The following is a 24,209-nucleotide window of genomic DNA, read 5'->3' on the forward strand; positions in this document are numbered from 1 at the left end:
CCCCCCCCCCCCGAAAGAGGCAAAAAGGAGTGTCTGGTGGCTGGGCGGTGCTCCGGTGGCCAGTGGGTGGTGGCCGGGTGGCGCCCCAATGGCTGGGAGGTGGTCGGCCAGAAAAAGAGGTCGGGGGGGTTTCGCTAGGGCGGTGGGCTGCAGGTGGCGGTCAGGAGCGGAGCGGCGGTAGGGGAGCAGGCGGAGGCCTGGCTGACGACCAGGCGGGAGCCGCTGGGGCGATGGGCTGCAGGTGGTGGCGGTGGTGCAGGGCCGCTGGAGGGTGCCGGGCAGCGAGGGCCACAGGGAGACGTTGTGGAAGATGCTAGCGGAGGGGAGACACTGCCGGAGGGGGCTGGAGGCCAGTGCCGGCGGGGGCCGGGCCAACAACACAGGGCCCAAGGCCAGCAAGTCTACGACAGCTACAGTGGCAGGGGCCCCACGGTACCCTGCGTACCGTGGGAACCCCCCATGAAAAAAATACCAAAAAAACTTTTTTAAACCCTATTTGCCTATGTTATTTTTGTGATGATTTTTTTATATATATATATTTTTTAAAATCAACAAATCGGCCTGCATGCCGTAAAAAGGCAAAATTTTTTTTTTTTTGAAATTTTTTTCTCGATCTGCATGCAAGGGCCGTACAGCCTGGATCTCAGATAAAAATACTCCCAGAGGCTCATGAACCAAAATAGGTCAAATTTTATATGACCATAGGGGTTTTCGGGCCTTCTGAGCACAATGGTGAGGTCCGTTTAGGCCCAAAGTGCTCAGAAAAAGGTCAAACCCTAGGTACATAAAAAAATCCTGAAACCCCAGATCTGCTTCTAAAGAAAAAATTCTCAAAACAAGAACAGGTAGCTGTAGATCTGAAGCTCTGATACCATATAGGAGTTGAGAAAATACAACACCACAGGAGCCCAAATAATCTCTGCAAGCTGAAAAACCTGTTACAAGGAGAAGCAAGGAAGCAAATCACAGAAGGAACAAAAACACAGGAAAAATATGCTCAAAAAGAGAGAGCACAATATTCTCCAAAAAATGTATTGTCAATAATAATCCTTCTTCATACAATGAAAAGAAAGAACTCAACCTCTAATAGGTCAAGAAACCCTAAAAAGGAAAACCTAGGTTTGCACATAATAATTAATTATATGCACCTAAAGTTAGCTTAAGTGTAAAAGAGATAAGGGAACTTAAATAATTAAACAAATATTGTTTAATTAATCAAGTAATACCTGAATACTCTAACGTTTTTTAGGTGTATACATTTTGCCCCTCTTTGAAGCGAGGTGTGATGACGCATTGATTCAAAGAATAATCTCATTTTGATGATGTTGATATGATATTGGTTTGATAAGATGCCGCAGACATTGATTGATAAATTGTGATACGATGATGCCCCCTTGGGAGATCAATTGATATAATTTACCTTTAGAGTGTTTGAATTCATGCAAAATTGATTTCCCGATTAGAAATGATTTGATTTCTATAATGTTGATTGATGAAAGTGTGAGTTCTTCAATCACTGTGATGTGGTTCTCGATGAGATGATTGATAGAGTTTGATTGAATTGATAAGATTGATTAGATTGATGAGATTGAGATCAAGTCTAGTTTTAGGAATGACATGTCCTTTATAAGACAAAGATGATCAAAGTGTTTGGTTCCAGGAATGATATATCCTGTATAAGACTTGATCAAATTGTCTGGTTCCAGGAAAGATACATCATGTATAAGACATGATAGAATGGATCAGATGAGATGGATTGATAAAATTTATAAGATTGATTGGATAAATAACTGACATTTTGTTGATATCATGTTACAGGAAGATTTGAATGTGTTGATGTTGGTGCATTCGAGGGAGTAGCATAAGATTTGCTTGGGGCTGACAACATTTGGAGAGAGATGAGTCATCGATCTGATTGTGTATACACCTATGATGATACATTGATGATTCCTGCGATAGATTTGGCCTTGGATAAGATGAGCTTTTGTGATCCTATGCAAGAATGAAATGCAAGCTAAATGAAAATGAAAAAGAAAATGAAATGCAATGCTGCAATCGGACCAGTCAATGGGTTATTGCTTTGTGTCATCATTGAGCTATTTAAAATGTGGGAAGTGAGTGCAAACATCGATGGTATAATTGAACCATGATGACCTAAGCACTACTTTCATGGATTTTTTTATTGCAAGTTAGCACAAGCATCGAGGTATAATTGAACCAAGATGACCAGAGTGTTGCTTGCATAAAACAGGTAGTATTAACCATTTCTATATGCAAATTGGAAATGTCTTCAATGATACTCCGATGATCATGTCCTGAGACAAATTTGCACATATTAATGATTAATTTATAGACAACAAACAAGAAAAATATCATGTTCCTTCATTGTTCCTCTAGTTAGAGACATCCTAGAGTCACTCAGAAATCATGATAGCGAAAATCAAAGATAGAAAAGTTGAACAATCATTGATTAAAGTGTTAAAATCATTAGGCAAAAGATATCATCCATTGAAAAGTGTGTGTCATGCTCAGACTGACATGTGATAGTTTGATGGGTGATAATTTGATCATGTGTTCATTGTTGGATGTGTCTTAGTTTTTCTTGGTAAGTGTTATCTAACTATTTCTCTACATGTTTGATGAAGCTCAAAATGATCAAAAATTTTGCCCACAGCTAGGTGCAGGATTTTGCCCCAAGCCTAGAAACAAATGCATTATGATATACCTAATGATCCAAACCATGGTGAGAAATCAGTTGCGATGCTTGCATATTTACAAAGGCTTATTTGTTGATATGAACAACACTGATGGGAAATGAAATGCAAGTGGGAGGATGCATGAACTAATAGATGGAAGAGCTAGCTGACAGATAGCGCTCGTTGCCAGGTTTTCACTATCTGTTTTTATTGCACTTTTTTCTCATATTTGATTTTTTTTTTCTATTTTCACTGTTTTTGTTGTTTTTATATTTTCTGTTTTTTATTTTTCTATTTTTCCACTGTTTATGACTTTTCTGCTTTTTCACTATTTTTTTATTTTTCTGCTTTTTCACTATTTTTTTATTTTTCTGCTTTTTCACTATTTTTTTATTTTTCTGCTTTTTCACTTTTTTTTTATTTTTCTACTTTTTTAGACATAAAACTTCTTCAGATGCATGCTATTGATGGATTCCTTGAGTTGATCCTCATCCTGTGTTGATAGTTGATATGCTCCTAACCCAAATACTGTTATGACCACAAACGGACCTAACCAGTTTGGTTCAACCTTCCCTTTTTTTTCTCGGGTTGCCTGGATTTTCCTTTAGTACTAGTTCTCCAACTTGAAAGGCTCGTGGTTTGACCTTGTGATTATAACTTTGGCACATTATTTTTTGAGATACCTTCAAATGATCAAAGGCATTTTGTCATCGTTCATGGATCAATTCTAACTCTTGCAATCTACATACTCATTGTTCTTCATCTGGGATAAGACTTTTTAATGATACTCGTAGAGAAGGTATCTCTACTTCTATTGGCAGCATTGCTTCTGATCCATAGACAAGAGAGAAAGGTGTGGTGCCTATTGGTGTGTGGATACTGGTATGACGGGCTCATAGATAAGGGTTCAATTGAATATGCCAATCTCTGCCAACATCATTCATTGTCTTTTTGAGGATTTTCAGAATAGTTTTGTTTGATGCTTCTGCTTGCCCATTCCCTTGTGGATAGTAGGGTGTGTAAAATATGTGTTGGATCTTGAATTTCTCACATAGCTCTTGTACATCCTGGTTCTTGAATAGTCACCCATTATCAGTGATAATGGTCATGGGTATGCCATAGCAACATATGATGTAGTTCAAGATAAATGCAGCAATTTGTTTTCCTGTGATATTTATGAGAGGTAATGCCTCAATCCATTTTGTGAAATATTTTGTAGCTACAAGAATGAATTTGTGACCATTGGATGAAGGAGGAAGTATCTTTCCTACTAGATCAAGACCCAATTGGCAGAATGGCCAAGATGTTGCCAAAGGATGAAGTTCTTGTGTTGGTGCATGAATCAAATTTCCATGGATCTGACATTGTTTGCATGTTTTAGCTATTTGAAAAGAATATCGTTCCATAGTTGGCCAATAATAACCCAAGTGTATGATTTTTTTTGAAAGGGTAAGACCACTTGAATGAGTGCCACAAATGTCATTATGGACTTCATTTAAGGCCTTCTCAGATTCTTCTTGCTCAAGACATCTTAAGAGAGTATCGTCCAGACCTCATTTAAAAAGGGTATCTACGACAAGAGTATAATGGGAGGATTGGCGAATGAAATTTCTCTTTTGGTTCTTTGACAAGTCAAGAGGGAGTATATTATCTTTCAGGTATGTATAATTTTGGTCATAGCGGAAGGAATCATGCCCAACAAGGTGATAGATAGTTTGGGAATCAAGACAATTATATGCACGGTAAAACAACTCTTCCACCAAGAATTCGTAACGCTCTTGATTTTCCTGTGTTTGAACTAGAGAAGCAAGTGTTACCATGGCGTCTATTGCTTTGTTGTCATTCCTCAGAATCTACTCAAAAGTTATTTTGACAAAGTATTTCTTGACATCATCAACCATCTTCTTATAAGGCATTAGATTTTCATCCTTTGTTTGATAATCGTAATTGATTTGTTGATGATGGGTTGAGAGTCTCCAAAGACCTGAAGTTGTGTAATGTTTCATTCTATGGCCATTTTGATTCTTGTGACCAAAGCTTCATATTCTGTTGTGCTATTGGTACATGGAAAGCTTAATTTCTACGCTTTTAGAATTGTATGACCTTGTGGTGTGATGAATCGAATGCCTGCTCCTGATCCATGATGTGTATAAGAACCATCAAAGTACAATTTTCATGTCTTTGTGGTGATCGTTAGGATATCAGCATCAGGAATTTCAATGTGTAAAGGATGATCATCTTGAAGTGGTGTCTCTGCTAGTTGGCCTGCAATGACTTGTCCTTTGATAGCTTTTATATCCACATACTTTTGGGCATTTGACACTCAATTGGTTGGTTTCACTATGTTGTCATTGATGGCAACATGGTATTGTGTTCCAGCTTCATGTTTTGGTTAAATTTTGTACCAGCAGACACTTCATAGATTCTACACTGGCACCGATGGGACAAAAGGATTTCTTTGGTAACGAGTAATGCAGGCCGACATGGTTTAGTAAAATTTTATCGGTATTGGAGGCCGACATCTCTTGGATCCGACATTGGCAATTGGCTTTAATATTTATGCATTTATGTTATTTGGCTGACATGTAATTTAATATTGTATATATCTTTGTAAGCCAACATAAGGCATGATAATTTGTATAGGGTATATAGGTCAATTTGATAGATCATTTTGATAGAGACATGAAAGAGGAGATTATGGATATGCGAATGTAATATGATGTGAAATATATCAAAGAGATTATGTCTGTGAGGATATTTATGTAAGGGTTTAGGGTTTCAGACCGGAATAGACAGAGCTTAAACCAAAACTGTATTTTGGCATAGAAGATGCTATCTTAGCAGTTCAACACTTCTCCGGATTGTAGTCTGGATTTATATGTAGTTAGTGAGGATCCTTTTTGTGATTGAGAAGTGTGCTCTAGGCTGTAAGCCTTCTTGCAAGTGCAGGCCCCTCATATTCTATAATATCTCTTCATATGGCCAGTGGATTGATATTGTGGGTCAAAAATCCCACCGTGGTTTTTCCTCTTTGAGGTTTTCCACGTATAATTATGTGTGTTATGGTTCTCATTTATGTGATTGGCCTATTGGTTGCTTTACTTCTTTTAATTTTGTATGTATTGGTATACCAGTTGGTGTATGCATGTTTTCATAAGGCTAAAATTAATCATTCTGGTATAGCACTGATTCACCCCCCCCCCCTCTCAGTGTTATTGGATTCCAACAATTGGTATCAGAGCCTTGTGCCTTAGAGGAAGTTTAACAGCTTGAGGAAGATCCTGAAACCATAATCCATGGATATGGCTTTGGAGAAGCAACTTTAGATGGCACTTGAATATTATGATGTTGAAAGTTTGAAGAACTTAAAGCTACAAGATGAATTGAATTCTACTAAGGAATTCATTCTTGTCCTACAAGAGAGGCTATCATCTGTTCAGGCTAGAAGGAAGGAAATTTTGCAAAGTTAGGATGATGAAGAGAAAGATGCACGCAAGGAACAATGTCCAAATTGAGTCAGGAGAACATGGTTATGAAAAATAAAATGCAAGTTATAACTATGAGGATGTCTAAGGAGATTGAGGACTAGAAGAAGAAGGAAGAAAATCTTGTTGTATCCCTGAAGAACAAATTTGAAGAATGTGGTAGGTTGGTTCATGAGAATGATATGTTGAGAACTGATTTAGTACAATCCCAGAGTAATGAACAAGAACTTGAGAGACAAATGATGATTTTGAGAGAAGATTGAACTACTGCAGGTCAGTATAAAGAAAAATTCAAGATTATCTCAGCACATCTAAATGAGTTATTGAAGAGACAAAGGCAGATTGGTGATTCCAATGGACTTGGATTTGAGCAAGGACAAAGTTTTGGTACTACTAATGAAGATCAAAACCATAAGGCACTGGTAAGGAAATTTAATGCTTATAAATTTAATGGTAGATGTTTTGTTTGTAATAAATTTGGTCACATGGCTAGGCAATGTAGAAACAGAGCAAATCAGAACCCTGATTATGCTCCCGGTAAATGTTCTAAATGTAATAAGTATGGTCATAAGACAGAGGATTGCAGAATGAATGTTAAATGCTATGCATGTGGAAAATTTGGACATATGTCTAATTAGTGCAGGTCAAGAAATTTCATGGGTTTTAGCAAAGGAATTCAAAGGAACAATGTTACATGCTATGCATGTAATGAGGTTGGACATATTGCTAAATTCTGTAGAAGCAAAAATCCACTGGTTCATAATGGAGGATCAAATGAGAAAGGAAAAGAGAAGGTTAGTTAAATCCAGCAAGCTCATCCTTGGAGATGGGTTAGGAAGACTGAAGAACAATCATCAGGTGAAAATGCACTGGTTACTTATCCGACAGAAGAGGTTGCTCCTGCACCGACAGGTAGCTCTTCCGGTAACTGAGGCAGATGCCTTAAGGGTAGGCAAAATTCAAGAAGATGTTGCATGTTCCTCAGGAAGAGATTCTGGAAGACGTCCCAGACATTGGAGATGATTATCCGACATGGATATGTTTTGTGCGAGATCCGGTATCTTTCATCGACAGTCATTTATGTCAATGGAAGATTAGGGTTTTTCATGGAGGTTAAAAGGTTGAATTCACTTCATTATTGATCACCTTGCATTCAAAGCGATTCCAGAGCGACTAAGAGCAATCAAAGGCATTACAGAGCAATCATATTTCTTCTTGAGTGATTTCACTGGTGTCTGGAAGAATTTGTTGGAGGTTTTGACCGAAAGCAATCAAAAGGTATTTATCTTTAAACATGAAAGCATAATCTTCATCTATTCATACTTTTGTTGCAAACCTGACTATAGTGGAGGTTAAGGACCGCCCCAGGCCAATTTTCAAGCGGTATCCACATGTGGCTACCCTGAAAGATTTGGTTGGAGCATTTTCCCATGTTTTGGAGGGAGTTTTCTATGTAGAAGATGTTAGGGCATATATTCACTATCACATTGAGGACTTGGGAACTTCTGAAATTAAGGGCATGTATATGAGTGAGATGATGGGAGAATCTCGAAAGATCAAACAAGCATACAAATACATTGAAGACTGAGGGTTTACCGACATTTTGGATATTCCAAAATTTGAAGATGAGATAATCAGATATGTTTTGAGAAGAGTACATGGGGAATTTATATGGTTAGACAGACCTTACAAAATCACCAAGGAAGTCATCCGGGCAATCACTAGTTTACCATCGGTTGGGCAACATCCAAGCAAGAAGGTTTCAAATGATTTAGTGAACAAAATCACCAGCGTGACATCTGATAGAAGATCTATGAGAGTGAGCACTATTACCGACACGGACATCAGATTCGGTAGCATGATCATCAGGTATAAGGTAACTCAGTCAAACTAGCTGAATTCTATTTCCAGTTCATGTGTTTTAGCTGCATACAAAATAATGAGAGAGGATGTGAAATTGGATCTATGTGGTTGGATGCTTGATAAGTTGTTAATAAACCTAGGAAAGATTAAGGGAGATAAGAAGGGTACATTCCGGTATGGTAACTTGATAGTTTGCTTAATGTTATATTTCATGAAAGATACACCTGATTTTGGTAAAAGGCAATGGGCATTTGACATCCCAGTAGGAAGACAGTTGAGACAGTCAATTATTTCTTTAGGAAGTCAGAGAGATGATAAGGTATGGGGATATTTCAAAGCATTCTAGAAATATATGAGGTCTAGGGTACGGGTACCTAAGAATATTGTAGAAAAATATTCAAGTGACATATGCTTCATGGTGAAGAAGGATGAGACACTTATGGAAGCAATTAAGCCCCGAAAGATTTGGATTGAAGAAATGGGCTATGAGGTGGATGCACAGATTCTTGATGCCTATGCAAAAATATTGATTGATGCACCAATTGATGAGGCAGAGAATCTCTGTGGTACTGCACAACAAAAAACACATGAGGTTAAACCGGAAGAAGAGAGAGCAGCAAGAAGGAAAAGCAAGAATATTTCTTGAGAAGGTCTCATAGGATATTAAGGCATTAATTGATGTTGTCCCGGAGAAAGATAGGAAGAGGAAGAATCTAGGAGTACACATTGAGCCTGTTACTGCTGAGTCTAAATCTGAGGATGACACACCGTTGGCATTCAAGAGGGTTGTGAGAAATAAAATAGAGGAAACAAATGTTGAAGCTAAAAAGCAACCGGTTTGGAAGGTTACATTCAAAATACTGGCACAAAAGCAAGCACCAATGGTAACCACTTCAGCTGCATCTGGCACTGTAAAGAGGAAGAAGAAGAATGACATTGATTCTGGTAAGGTTCCACCTAAAACTTGTGCAGAATTAGTAGATGAAATCACTAAGGATGGCATGTTAAATAATGTATAGTTCTACTATGATCATTTATAAGAGGATGAACAAAGAGAGGTAGAGGAAGCAATCTTATTATACTTGGATATTTATAAGAAAGCCTTAATAGAAATAGAAAATCAAATACCGGATGAGTTGTATAATATGCTAGATGCTAGAAGACTGTAAGCATATTAAAATTCAAGAGCTATTATCTATTTGTGTTACTATTGCTCTAGATGAAATGGAAAAGATAATTGAGGTGGAAGATAGAAATTTTTTTAATAGCAAACATAGAAAAACTAGTCTGATGCTAGGAAGGGTAAATGAAATAATAAAGGAAACTCAAATAGCATGGGTTAAATTCCTTGGAGAGAATAGAGGATTCTTTACTTCACCGGAAACCAAGACAAACACTATTGACACCCCGGTTGAAGGAAAAGGAAAGGGGATTATGGGTACTTCACCCTCAGTTTTGAAAAATATTAAGATAGTGGAAATCAAGCCCTTGGTTGACATAGATGTACAGACAAACATTGAGATATTGGTTAACACAGAGAGTGAACAAGTTAATGTTGTACATGATACTAATATTGAGAATAAAAATCCTCCGGATAAAAATGTAGAAGTTGAGGTTACAATTCCTATAGAGGAACCGATAGTTACACAGACTGCACCAAGTGGTGAAGCCACCAGTGCAAGTGAGGAAGCTATAAAGGATAAATCTTCAGAAGAGGAGAAAGGAGAATCCGGCAGGGAGCCGGTAGTTGGTCCATCATTTTTGTCAATTGACACTTCATAGGTTGAAAAGAAAAACATAACATAGATGAGTCCTACTGAACTCATGATGATGGCAGCACAAAAACTAATGAAGGAAGGATCTACAAATAAAGGGATTATTGATCAATCAATCACTATTTTACACAAACTAGTCCCGGAGTGCAAGAATGACAATGAAGTGAGCCCATCCAGAAAGCTTAAGATAATTACTGAGCATATTTCAAAGGATTTTAGATCCTTACAATATATTTCAAACCGACAAGCATTGGAGAGGTTTACTCAGGTTAACAGAGCTGTATTTGATCAGGTAATTGAATCAGAGAAGAAAAATATTGATGAGAAGTTGAAACTAATAGAAAATTCTTTGAAGTAATGTACAAATATTTATAGGGTATGTTGTAACATTGATATACTTACAACTAATGTGGATAAGAAGATAAAAGAACTTCAAGAGAAAACTACAAATATAGCTAATTCTTTTGACAGATTGATTTCATTGATTACATCCATTGATGATCAAATTTTGATTTTGGAAAACCAAATTTCTGTTCTTGAGAAGGAAAGAGACAAAATTATCAAAAGAGCCAGAAGTCTGAGAGGCTTGGTGAGTCCCCAGTTGGATTCACTCAATGTACATAAGAAAGAGTGTATGGATATGGTGGAAAAGCCCACACCGGCAGAGGTAAATGAGAAAGATTCATTTGTACATATACTAAATGGACTTGTATCCATTTCTGGCTTTTTCAAAACAGGTTGGGATACCTATCTTGAGCTACTGGAGAAGGCTTATCCAAAAATTCTAAAATTAGTTAAGCTCCGGTAAGATATTTTGAGATATTCATTGTACAGTTTTTTGAATCTTTGACATTCTTTTTAGAGTTTTTTATGGCATTGATGTCAAAGGGGGAGTGATATAGATGTAAAAATAGAAGGATTTGTATACATTAGGGGGAGATATAGAGTTATGGAGTTATGGAGATGTGGATTATTTTGCATTAATGAATATTCAGCTCAGGGGGAGCAGGCAGGATGAAATTGGTAGATGAAACCTTGACCATTTTTCACATGAGTGTTGTCATCAATGCCAAAGGGGGGGATTATTGGCATTTGACACTCAATTGGTTGGTTTCACTATGTTGTCATTGATGGAAACATGGTATTATGTTTCGGCTTCATTTTTTGGTTCAGTTGTGTACCGATGGGCACTTCACAGGTTCTACACTGGTACTGCAACCGGCTGGACAGAAGGATTTATTTTGTAACTAGCAATGCAGGCCGACATGGTTTAGTAAAAGGTTATCGATATTGGAGGCTGACATCTCTTGGATCTAGCATCGGCAATTGGCTTTAATATTTATGCATTTATGTTATCTAGCCAACATGTAATTTAATATTGTATATATCTTTGTAAGCCGACATAAGGCATGATAATTTGTATAGGGTATATAGGTCAGTTTGAAAGATCATTTTGATAGAGACATGAAAGAGGAGATTATGGATATATGAATGTAATATGATGCAAAATATGTCAGAGAGATTATGTATGTGAGGATATTTATGTAAGGGTTATTCTGGTAAAGGGTTTAGGGTTTCAGACTAGAACAGATAGTTTTTAAATCGGAACTGTATTTTGGCATAGAAGATGTTATCTTAGCAGTTCAACACTTCTCCAGATTGTAGTCTGGAATTATATGTAGTCGGTGAGGCTCCTTTTTGTGATTGAGCAGTGTGCTCTAGGCTGTAAGCCTTCCTGCAAGTGCAAGCCCCTCATATTCTGTAATATCTCTTCATATGGCCAGTGGATTGATATTGTGGGTCACAAATCCCACCGTGGTTTTTCCTCTTTGAGTTTTTCCATGTATAATTTTGTGTTTTATGGTTCTCATTTATGTGATTAATGTTAGGAACCGGGAAGGACAACTGAGAGGGGGGGTGAATCAATTGTCAATAAATTGCAACCCAAAACAAATTATTCCAACTTAAAACTCAGTGTCGGTAAAACATATTAATAGTTATAGTATTACCGGTACAACTTAATGCATGAAATAGAAAGAGAAACAACATCCACAACACATGACACAAAGATTTTGACGTGGAAACCTAATAAGGGGAAATACCATGGTGGTAAACATTACCCACAATCAGATGATACTACTACAGATAGTAAGTGAATACAATAATGGGGTCTGCACATGCAGAAAGGCTAACCACCTAGAGCTCACTGCTCAATCAAAAAATTAGGAGTCACACTAACTACACAGTTGGATGGTAAAATCCAATAACAATGTACTGGTTCAATTTAGCATCTTCAATGCCGGATTCAGTGTCGATTTAAGTTCTACACATGAGGACCAAACACCTTCATAATCTTTAACAACCTTCCTTCAACCTTCAAATGATATCTGCGTGATTCGTACAAGAATCTGCTTATTTTGGCTCTTCACAATAATCTTCAATATACGCACATACTCACACACACTTCTTCCAAATAAGATCTTACAATTATTTATACAAAACCTAAGACCTAATCATTAGGTCAGCTCCCAAAAGACATTACAATTAAATCAATTACAAAATAAGTCTTGGTGCAATACAATATGTCGGCCTAATACATTTACACATTATCCAATCAATAAATCCTTTCCAAATCATGTCATGTTGATCTGGAACATGTTTTCCTATGCCGGTTCATAACCTAGACCTATATGTCGATTAAGGCAAATATGTGAACCCGATCAGACCAATATGCAAAATGCCAAATGCAAACATCCCAATCCATGTCTTTGACATAACCAAATGATCTCCAGATGATAACAAGTCATCACCAACTTCCTAAGTTGTCGGTGAAACAAATACCAGTAACTGTGCATAAGCCAATATCCATGTTGGGACCACAATGTGTCGGTTCATCAACAAACCAATATAACTAGAGTGCCAAATCAATAATGTAGACCTCCAGAAAGATAAGTGTTGACATCAATGACAAAACCAATGTAACACATGATGAAGTCATCCATAATACCAACAATTGGCTTATTGGTTGCTTTACTTCTTTCAATTTTGTATGTACCAGTATACCGTTTGGTGTATGCATATTTTAATAAGGCTAAAATTGAACATTTCAGTATAAAACTGATTCACCCCCCCCCCCCCCCTTCTCAGTGTTATTGGATTCTAAAAATACTCAATATCAAACTCGCTTAGGATCCTGATCCATTTTGCTAATCTTCCTATTAATGTCGCCTTGCTGAGCGAATACTTCAAGGGATCAATTTTAGCAATCAGCTTGATGGAGTGAGATAGTAGATAGTGTCTCAATTTTTGAGAAGCAAACACTACCACCAAGCATGCATTTTCTATTGGTGAATAGCTAAGCTCGTATCCCACTAATGTTCTTTTGATGTAGTAGATGCTCGTTCTTTTCCTTCATTATCCTATTGTGCGAGAAGAACTCCTAATGATACTTTTGTGGATGATACATATAGCAACAACAACTTTTCTGGAATTGGTGACATTAGGATCGATGGTTGCATGAGATAGCCCTTGATCTTGTTGAATGCTTCTTCACATTGATTATCCCATTTGAAATTAACATTTTTTGTACAATAGATGAGTAAATTGTTGACATTTATCTGCTAGTTGAGCAACAAATCTTTTGATTGACTATAGTCTTCCTTGGAGTGATCTGAGTTGATTGATATTCTTGGGAGATACCATTTCTATGATTTCTTTGACCTTGGTTGGATCTACTTCGATACCCCTAGTTGAAATAATGTATCCCAATAGCTTACCTAAAGTAACAACAAAGGCACATTTCTTGGGATTGAGCCATAGCTTGTACTGTTCTAACCAGTCAACAATCTTTTCTAGTATTCCTATATGTTCTTCTTTGTTGTATGATTTGGCCAATATGTCATCTACATATTCTTCCATGAATGTATGCATCATGTCATGGAATATCATTTTCATAACTCTCTAATATGTAGCACCTGCGTTCTTTAGTCCAAATGACATGATGTTCCAATAGAAAGTACCCCATGGACATGTGAAAGTTGTCTTGTCTTGATCTTCAGGTGCTATTTTAATCTGATTGTATTCTAAGAAACCATCCATTAGAGAAAATATGGAATATCCAACAGTTAAATCTACAATGATGTCAATATTAGGCAAAGGAAAGTCATTCTTTGGACATGCATTATTGAGGTCTCTGAAGTCTATGCATACTCTGATACTTTTATCTGGTTTGGAAATAGGAATGATGTTTGATACCCATTTAGGATATGCTACAGGTCTGATGAATCCTACATCCAGTAATTTCCTTAGTTCTTCTTTTACAAGAAGAGTGATATGAGGATTCATCTTCCTTAATTTTTGTTTAACTAGTTTGGCTCTTGGACTGACATTTAAGTGATGCATAATAAGATCTGGATCCAACTTTGGCATTTTTGCATATGACTAGGCGAAATTGATTTGTCGTCATTTGAAGAAGTCCATATATTGATGCATTTCTTTTTCTCATAGAGAAGTTTCTAGATGTATAATCTTTGGTTGCTTTGTTGTCCCAATGTTAGCTACCTATGTTGGCTCGATCAAAATGGATGACCTTTCTTGATAGTATTCAAGTAAGGTGTCAAATCTCCCATCTTCTGACACCTCGAGGAGGTTTTCAACGTTAAAATGCATCCTTTATTTTTACTTTTTCTCGGTCTAATGTTGTCAATAAATGGTTTTCAGCATTAGACCTGATATTTTTTTCTTTATTTTCACTTTTGCAACTAAGAGATTTGGCACCCACTGACTGGAAGATGCGTTGTTGAAATTCCTAGTGAAATTTGTTGCGAGTTTGATTGCATTAAGACATAAGGATATGGCATGGTCATTAGGAAAGGTATCAATGACAATATGTCTTTCATTTTCCTAATCGATAAGTTTAGGATGGATTAGAGGTAAGGGGTCCTCAGGTTGAGATGCTTCAGAGGTATTAAGGGTCATGATAGAGATGTCAAAGTTTTTGATATGTATTTCAATGTCTAGAATGATACTCTCGTTAGAATGACCTCTCGCAAGTAGCTCCTGATTATCCTCGATTAAGTCCAAGTCAACCAAATGTGATTCTAATTCAAGTGGGCTAGTTCCTAACGTTTACCCTATATACGCATGAACTACATCGACACCTACATCTTCCTCAAATCAATTTTCTTCCACAGATTGTTTAGAATGATAGGAATCACATTCCCATTCATTAGAATTTATCTCACTTGCAGCTTGCAATCTAGATATTTGTTCATATAGTGTTTGATTTGTTTCTTCTCTCATATTCAACTTCCTCTGGGCTGATATTGAGTTTTTTCAACCTTGCTATCAGCTCTCCTTGATTTGTACGAGCTTCTTGTCTATTTTGGTTAATATTTAACTCTTCTTGGGAAGTGCCTTTAGTTTTTTTTTTCCTGTTGATTAGAAGCTTTCTTCTTTTTCCATGTCATGTTTGTTTGTTCTCATTGTTTGGAATATGTTTCTTCCCTTTCAATTGCAAGTTGTTCTTGTCTGTTATCATGTTCATCTTGTTGTTGGCTAGAAGATGTGTCTTCTTGTAGAGTAACCTGTCCATACCCTAAGCCTAATTTATCTATAGCCTGCTGAGTATGAGGTTGGATAGGTTCTGAGATACCTTCTTTTCTTTTTCCTATAGGACTTGTTCTAGTCTATCCCATTTTCTGAAGGAGGTTAAATCATTTTCCATACTTTTTAGTGGGTATTCTAACATTATTGATCCTTTGTTGGACTTCATCATCCTTGTATAGCCACTGTAGCACATCTTTGTCTTTTGTTTCCTCTGATAAGGTCCCATCACTAACAAATTCTCCATCAAATATTGGAAGATGTTTCACAATTGGTTGTTGTTTAGAGTTTGATGGTTTTCCATAGGATTTAGGAGAAAGTGGTAACTGTGATAGTGAATATTCTTCAATCCCTCGATCTCTTGGTTGCATTTGTTTTTCCATACGTGACAAAATTGAGGCAAATTATTTTTCCTCGGATTGTGTGTTTGAAGACGATGCCTCCCTATTATGAGGAACAATGACCTCTTGAGCCATTTTTAGATTACTATAGTATTAGAATAGATTTGAATCTATTGAGATCATGATTTCCTGCCCATTGTATGAAAATTTCAAGCACTAATGATATGTTGATGGAATAGCTTGTATGTCATGTATCTATGGTCTTCCCAAAAGTATGTTGTATGATAAATCCAAGTCTAGAACTTGGCATGTTGTGTCTTTCTGTAAAGGTCCCACTCTGATGGGTAATACCACAATTCCTTTAGAGGAACGCTCTTCTTTGTCATATGATTTGATTGTGATATTTTTCCAAGGATCAACTACATCTTCAAAATAACCTAGAGCACGGACAAGACTCAATGAGAAAATGTTTAAGCCAGCTCCCCCATCTATTAGGACATGTTTAATGCGTGTCTTATGAATGAGGACTTCAATATGCAAGGGAGCGTTATGGAGATGTTGCAAGGACATGTCATCTTCTTCAGTGAATGATAAGTAGTGAGGGATTGTGAGGTGTCCCACCATGGTTTGGAATTGATCTACATCAAGATCTTTGGACATTGTCGTATCTACTAATGCTCTTTCAAGAATTTCTTTGTGTGTGGGTGAAAGCCTTAAAATTTATAAGATGGATATTTGGGCAAGAGTTTTCTGTAGTTGATCCACTAGACTGTATTATTTTGAAGTGGATGATGTGTTAGTTGTAGGACCCAGCAAAACAACTTTGGCTTTTCTTCTTGTGATAGCATGAGTAGGTTCTTGATGTTGTTTCTCTTTAACCACTATCACATTTACATTATCATATGCATGAGCATAGCTCACCTTTGATTTACCCTTACCATTATGTGTTGCTAATGATTCACCCTTCTCATAGTTAGGAAGTAGAGTTTTGAAAGTTGCATGAGATTCAAAAATCATAATAATGGTTGTCATTCCACCAAGAGGGTTTCACTTGAGGTTCGAAGTTTCTTCTTTTTGTAAAAGTAATCAACTTGTTTCTGAGAAGCGTCTTTAATGTTGACCCAAGTGGTTCACCAATGTTCATAAATTTCCTCTAAAAAACATTGTTGAAAGTTGATTTTTGGTGATTGTTGTGTTATTGAGTCGCTGCTGAGTGATTTGATAAATTGAAAACTGGTTGCTTTGGTTTTACATTGTTGTTATCCACTATCCCATCATTGACAACATTTCGATTTCTATTCCAAAAAAAATTCTTATGTTGTTAGCATTGTTGTTAGGAGGATTAACTCCCTCTTTGTAGGGCTTCAACTCACCCTTCTTTACCATGGCTTCCTCCATTATGATTCCATTATCAATCATCTTTTCAAAATTTTGATGGCATTGCATTTTTAGATGATAACTCATTTGTTTGTTTAGTTTATCAATGAATATGTCCATTTTCTCGTATTTTGGCACCGTACTAGGATATCATGAAGCTAACCATCTCCATCTCTATAGAAATGTCATGAAAGGTTCTCCACTCTTTTGTTTGGTATTACATAGGTCTAGCATTGTGACCTCATGTTGAATGTTGTAAGAGTATTGTGAAACAAACTTATCCACCAATTCTGTGAATGATCTAATTCAAGGAGGAAGTTTGGAGAACCATTCCATAGCTAGTCCACTTAAGCTCTTTGGAAATAATCTCATCAGGTATGTATCCTCATGTGCAAACTCCATACTCATCATGCAAAATTCGTGTATATGATCTTGGGGATCGGTGCTTCCATTATATTTATCATATCTAGGAGTTTCACAACCTGTAGGAAATAGTATCATGTTTATATTTATGTTGAATGGATAAGGACAGATTTCTTGAAGCAAATATCTTCTAACTGTTCCTCTCTGCATATCTTGAATCTGTGTTTGTAGCATTTATATTTGTTGTGTAAGAGTTGTGAGAGGATTATCAACATGATTTATTCTTGTATAACCCTCAGTTTTCATTCTAGTATGATCTTGATCTCTTCTTATATCATCTCAACCCTTTCTTGTGTCCTCATTAGATTTGGCATTGTTGAGAATTTCTACATCATCCCTTTTGGGAATGGAAGTTTCCTTGTTAGTTCTTGTGTTATTAGGAATTGATGTGTCATCCTTTTTGTGACTGGAAATATCCTCATGTCGTTCGTTATCATGGAAAGGGTCACTTCTCTTTTGTCCTAAATGCTAACATCAAAATCTTGGGGGAGTGTAGCACCAGATTTTGCTATCATTAGGAAGTATTTTTCTTTTTCTCCCTCCAATATTTTCTCCATAAATTTATCGAATTTAGGATCTTGTTTGATTTCTTTGATATGTTAATTTGTTATGTCTTCTTCTTATATTTCATTTTGGTATGCCATATTCCTATAATCTTTAGTCATTTCGAATGTTTTTATTTTCCTTTCTGCGATCTTACGTCTTTGCGCTCTAGTTAAAACGGGTATACACGTGTGTTGAATATTGTGCAAGGATTCAATTGTCTAAGAGGTGTTTCAATAAGTGACCAATTGTCAATGTAGATATGATAGAGTGATATGACATAAAAAGATAATTCAAGTATTTATAAGTTTGTAGGTTTTTCGATCTTTGGTTGGAGTGCAATGATGATAATTTTGATAAGACCAAGTCCAATAGGACCAATATATCCTATGATATGGGATGAGGTTATCTTGACCAAACATTGTAGTTTCGTGATAGAGGATAATAGATCCTAATGAGAAACTATGTTTTGAGTGATTAGTTTATCAAAGAGGTGATGATGCACTTTGCGATTTTAGATCTTGAACTTGTTGAAGATGAATACTTGAAAATCTTGGGGTGTCTATCTCTAGAATCCATTTTGACAAAAGATTACTTAACCGAGCAAACCAAGAAGACAACCTAAGCATAGAATGATATATATCAGGTGTATACACTCACTGTAAATTGACCAAGCAAACATGACAAATCTGGAAAAGACATGCCGTAAGACAGCTCTGGACTGATAGAGATAAAACCCCGTATGACAAATTAAGGACTCCCAGATGATAATTTAAACAGTCGCATCCAATAAACTAGGAATCTCGTATGAAAATTTAGAGACAACCATATGATAACTGATAACAATTTATTTCTGTTGATATGACTTGTACGACAATTTAGACAAGACAAAATGATGAACTAGCTTTCTCGTACAACAAACTAGGAAACTCGTACGACTCAGGATACAGCAAAGACAAATTTTTGACTTTGACAAATTTTTCACAAACAATGTTTGATGTTTTGGTTATGTTTTCCTATTTTAGATGTTTCAGTTTCAGTGCCAAGGATGAAAACATAGAAAATATGCGATATGATAAGTGACCTCAAACACAACATGCTAAATCCTAAGGAAGTTGGTTGAGAGAGAAAACCTTTGCTTGCAAACTTAGGTACACACCCAATAGCTAATCAAAATACAGCCATTGAGTCTCACACAATGGATTCTCAATGCTGTATTATCTGAATCCAAATGCTAATGGGGGCATGATATGGCAAGTTTCTTGGGAGAGTTACTATCTCTCTTGCACAAAGATTATCCTTCTTTCAGAGGTGAATCGGGTAGCTTCTATCTTAGGGTTTATAGTAAGGATTTCTATTAGGAATTACCCCTTGTATTTGTACAAGCGTGATTGAGGCCTATAGCCCAACAAGGTACCAAAACAAGAAGTAGTCACGCAAGCGTGATTGAGACCGCGAGGCCCTACTAAATATCTGATATGAGAGATCTCAAAAGAGAAAACTCATATAATCCCATCCTCTGAAACTTTAATCCCGAGAGGCCTATTTTTTATAGAGTGTTGGAAAGATTAGGTCTAGTTGTACTCACTTGGGTCATTCTCACAAGGTGATTACTTTTTCCCACTATGATAGACCCGCTAAAGGTATTCAAATCTCAAACATAGAAGCGCTTCAAGGGTTGGAATTTCTGATTGTCCATACGGACAAGAGCATACTCTCCTACCTTTTAGACAACTTCTCAAGCATGGAAAACAAGTTTGTTCATTTACCAATAGAAAATTAAGTGTGCCTAGAAAACTTTAAGAAGACACAAAGTTTGGTTGAGTTCCCTTAGGCAACTTGCAAAACAAATAAATTAGTAATCATGTTATTTTGGAGTAATTGATTCTTTGGCAAGCATAATCTTTGACAATCATCTTGTGAAAACCAGTTAGGCTGCTAGAAAACTCACAAATAGACCAGGGTTAGCATTAGTGACATCAAATTTCAATCACAAAAACCCTAAAATGCAATTTGTTTTGAAATGACAGAAGTAGAAAATTGTATCACACATACCCGCATGAGTACACAAAGAAACCCGTATAGTTCTTTAAAGGTACACGTACGAGATTATGAAGCAAATACGGCCAGAATCCCGTGAGATTGAAGATTTTGATGATGCAAGAGGCCAAAAATGATATTCATGCCCCATGATGGGTGCCAAAATATCATGAGTGTGAAGTAGGGTACCTACAGCTGCAACACAAACACTCAATAGATCATTACAAACATGGTTAGCAAATTAAAATCAAATGAAAGATAAACCATGACAATAATGCGAATGTGGATTTTCTCTTAGATCTAGATGAGAAATTCCAGTGACTTGACTACACCAAGATGGAGGATTTAAAATGATATGATGTGCAAGATAGATAAATGCATGATTAAACTCGATTGATAGATGCAATTAAGCTAGATGAGAGATTGATTATGCTATATGATTAAGCAATTATACTAGAAGATGATCAAATCAAGCTAGATCTAAGATGCAATTTCCTATAATAACAATGCTTAAATGATATGCAAGAAATGATATGCCTATAATAACAAGGCTTGAAAATGAGATGAGATGGGATGGGATCCATTATGCTCCAAAATGGGGGATATTTATAGAATTTCCAAGGCCAGGGGTGAGGTGGCAGGAATCAATGGTCAAGATTGAGTCTGAAAAATATCAAGGGTCAAATTGGAGGAGGTTGGAGAAGAGGTTGGAGGGATGGACACTTGTCATCTCTGTGGTGACAAGTGTCAAGGAATCTTGCCCACAAGAGGGAAAGTGTCCAAGGGAGGAGACATGTGGCATAAGTGCCATGTGTCTCAAGGGGAGAATATCCAACCCATAAGAGGTTAGGATAAGGAGGTTAGGATGAGGAGGTTAGGATGGGGTTAGCTAAACCCAGGATTAAGTGGAATGGGTTAGGTTAGGTGGTTAGAAGTTAGGAAGCATGTGAGAAATTTGAATTTGAAAATTTAAATAATAGAAAAAGGCAAATTAACTCTCAGCAACTCATAAATTGACTTGTTTTAATTAATTAGGGGATTAGAAGAAATGAATTAAATGGGGGAGGATTAATTAATTTAGATTAATTAATCAAAGGGACTATTGTTTGAACTTATTAAATAAATCCTTAGATTTATTAATAAGCAGTTGAATGGGGGAATTTAATCAAATTGCTAGTGAATTCAATTAAATTGGGAAGGAGAGTTGATTAAATAATTGCTTATTTAATTAATTATCTTCAGACAATTTTAGGTGTATACAACAACAACTGAGAAGGAGTTTTTAGGTGTAGTGTATGTAATTAATAAATTCACATTATATTACAGGTTATAAAATATTTTTTCACACTGATCATGTGGCCATTTGATATTTAATGAACAAAGATACTATAGGTGGCCGAATAATAAGATGGTTGTTGCTTCTACAAGAATTTGATATTACCATTGTGGATAAACCAGGCAAAGATAATGGTGTTGCTAAATTTCTCTCTAGAATAATTTTATGGGGTCATAATGAACCAGTGGATGATACATTTCCAGATGAATACTTGTTTGCAATATTTATCCAATGTCCATGGTTTGATGACATTATCAATTATATTGTTATAGGGAAGTGCCTGAATCATTTTACCCCTAAGCAAAACTTATTCGTGAGAGTTCTATATTTAAGTGGATTGATGATCTCTTATATAATGTGTGTCCTAATCATATTCTTCGCAGGTGTGTGCAGGAAATATATGTTTATGACATTATAAATGCATGTCATAATGGACCTGAAGGAGGACACTATTCTATGGTCAGAACAATTCACAAAATCTTAAGAGCAAGTTAATTTTGATATCCCATGACCAAAGATGTTTCATTTTATGTGAAACATTGTGATGAATGTCAATGCATGGGAAGACCTACACCAACAATGGAGATGTCGCTACAACCCTAGATAGCTCTTGAGCCATTTGAAAAATAGGGAATTGATTTTGTGGGACCTATAGACTTGCCTTCAAAAGGACATCACTACATTCTTGTTTGCATAGACTATGTTACAAAATGGGTGGAAGTGAAAGCATTGCCAACAGCAAGAGAGGACAAAGTAGCTGATTTTCTATACAAACACATCCTTCAACGATTTGGAGCACCTAGGGAGATAATTTATGATCAAGGACTACAATTTATGTCTACAATGATGGAAGCCTTCATGCACAAATTTAGGATAACACATAGAAAATCTACACCATATCATCCTCAAGCAAATGGACAAGTAGAAGTCACCAATAGAGAGTTGGAGAATATTTTAACAAAAACTATCTCTTTGAGAAAATTAGATTGGTCAAAGAGATTAGATGAAGTAGTTGGGGCCTACAATACAACATGGAAGAATACTACAGCCTTCTCTCTGTATGAATTGGTATATGAAAAGACTCTTGTTATGCCTATTAAATTTGAGTTGCAGACATTGAGAACAACATTGGAAGTAGGGATTGATTTATCTAAAGCAAAAAATATTAGAATTCTATAATTGAATAGGTGAGATGAAATGGGGATGGAAGCTTTGCAACATACTAAAATAATACAAAAGAAAAGAAAATAATGGCATGATAAAAACATTGTTTCCAGACAATTCAAAAAGGGAGATTGGGCATTATTGTTTGACTCCAGATTCCAAGAGTTTATAGGCAAGTTTCACACAAAATGGTTAGGACCATATGAGGTTGATCAATTTTTTGATAATGGAGCAATTCAGTTGGTACCTATAGATGGAGAAAGAAGAATTATGTTGATAAATGGTCATTGTCTAAAATTATATCATAAACTAGCATCCAAGGAAGAATTTCTCTCAAAATTGCAGTCTAGAATTGAACACTTCATTATGGAAAGATATATTTTATGGTGAAATCCAACATTGAATGAATCCAGGAAAAAGACAGAATAAAGGTGTATTGAAAACCGGAAATGGTGATTTACCTTCCAAAAAAAATGAGGATGATTGAAAGCCAAAAATGGTGGTCTACCCTAGGGGTGAATTGAAAACAAGAAATGGTGGTTCATACCTCAAGGGTGAAGTCGAAAACCAACAATGGCAGCTTTACCCAGATCAAACTCAATTCACTCCCAATGACTCTTGATGGCTCTCAAGGATTCATAAATAAGTCTTTTGAAGGTTTTAGCATTAAAGTTCCAGATTGCTCCTAATTGTTCCTAAAAAAGAAATCTCACCTTCAAAGAAGATTGTCTCATATTATTAATGCATTATCTAGTCCATGCAGGGAGAGCCCTGAGTAACTCCTGGTCTACTCATTTGTTTATCACTGATTGAGTTGATACATATGCTCCGGATGGCTCCTAATCAGAATGCTACCTTGTCTCTTTGGCAAAATGGTCAGATCTACATGACAACTCTTGATTGACAAATCAATCAGCTACATGAAATCTCCTCAAGAATGTGCATTAAGCAATAAAAAGGTATACATTTATTACAAATTTTATTTTTGAAGTATTCTTTTCTAATTTAGTAAGGATAAAAGTAGAAATGATAAATATTGTTTGTGTAAAAATCTCCACCAACTCATTATTAGCATTATTATTTTAAGTTTTAAGTAAGATGGAGGGATAACAATTAAATTTGTATGAAATAACTTGTCATTTCAAATTTTGAAGTAATAATTACTATGATAAAATGCACACATGATATGACCGTCGCTAACTCAGCAAATCAAGAAACTTAGTACACAACAGTGGCAGGCGGATCATCTGGTTAAGTTTGAAATTAATGAAGGAACATGTGTAATTAATTATCACTTGAGCTAAAATCTCTAGTATTGAAAATATAAAATATTCTTTCTTTTCTAAGCTTAAACATTCAGTATCGAAGAAGTAGTTCCAAGACACAACAAAAAAAATGGGGAATAAGAGGAAGATAGAACCAGAGAATTTTAGCTTATACCCTCAAATGGAGAGATTATTAGAACAAGTGGGTTGGTTGAATTTTATCAAAATGTACAATGGTTTTGAGCTTGACTTGGTGAAAGAATTTGTAATAAAATTTCATGTTAATGTCACCAGGGT

The sequence above is a fragment of the Cryptomeria japonica genome, chromosome 2 (assembly GCF_030272615.1).
Source record: "Cryptomeria japonica chromosome 2, Sugi_1.0, whole genome shotgun sequence".
Classification (NCBI taxonomy): domain Eukaryota; kingdom Viridiplantae; phylum Streptophyta; class Pinopsida; order Cupressales; family Cupressaceae; genus Cryptomeria; species Cryptomeria japonica.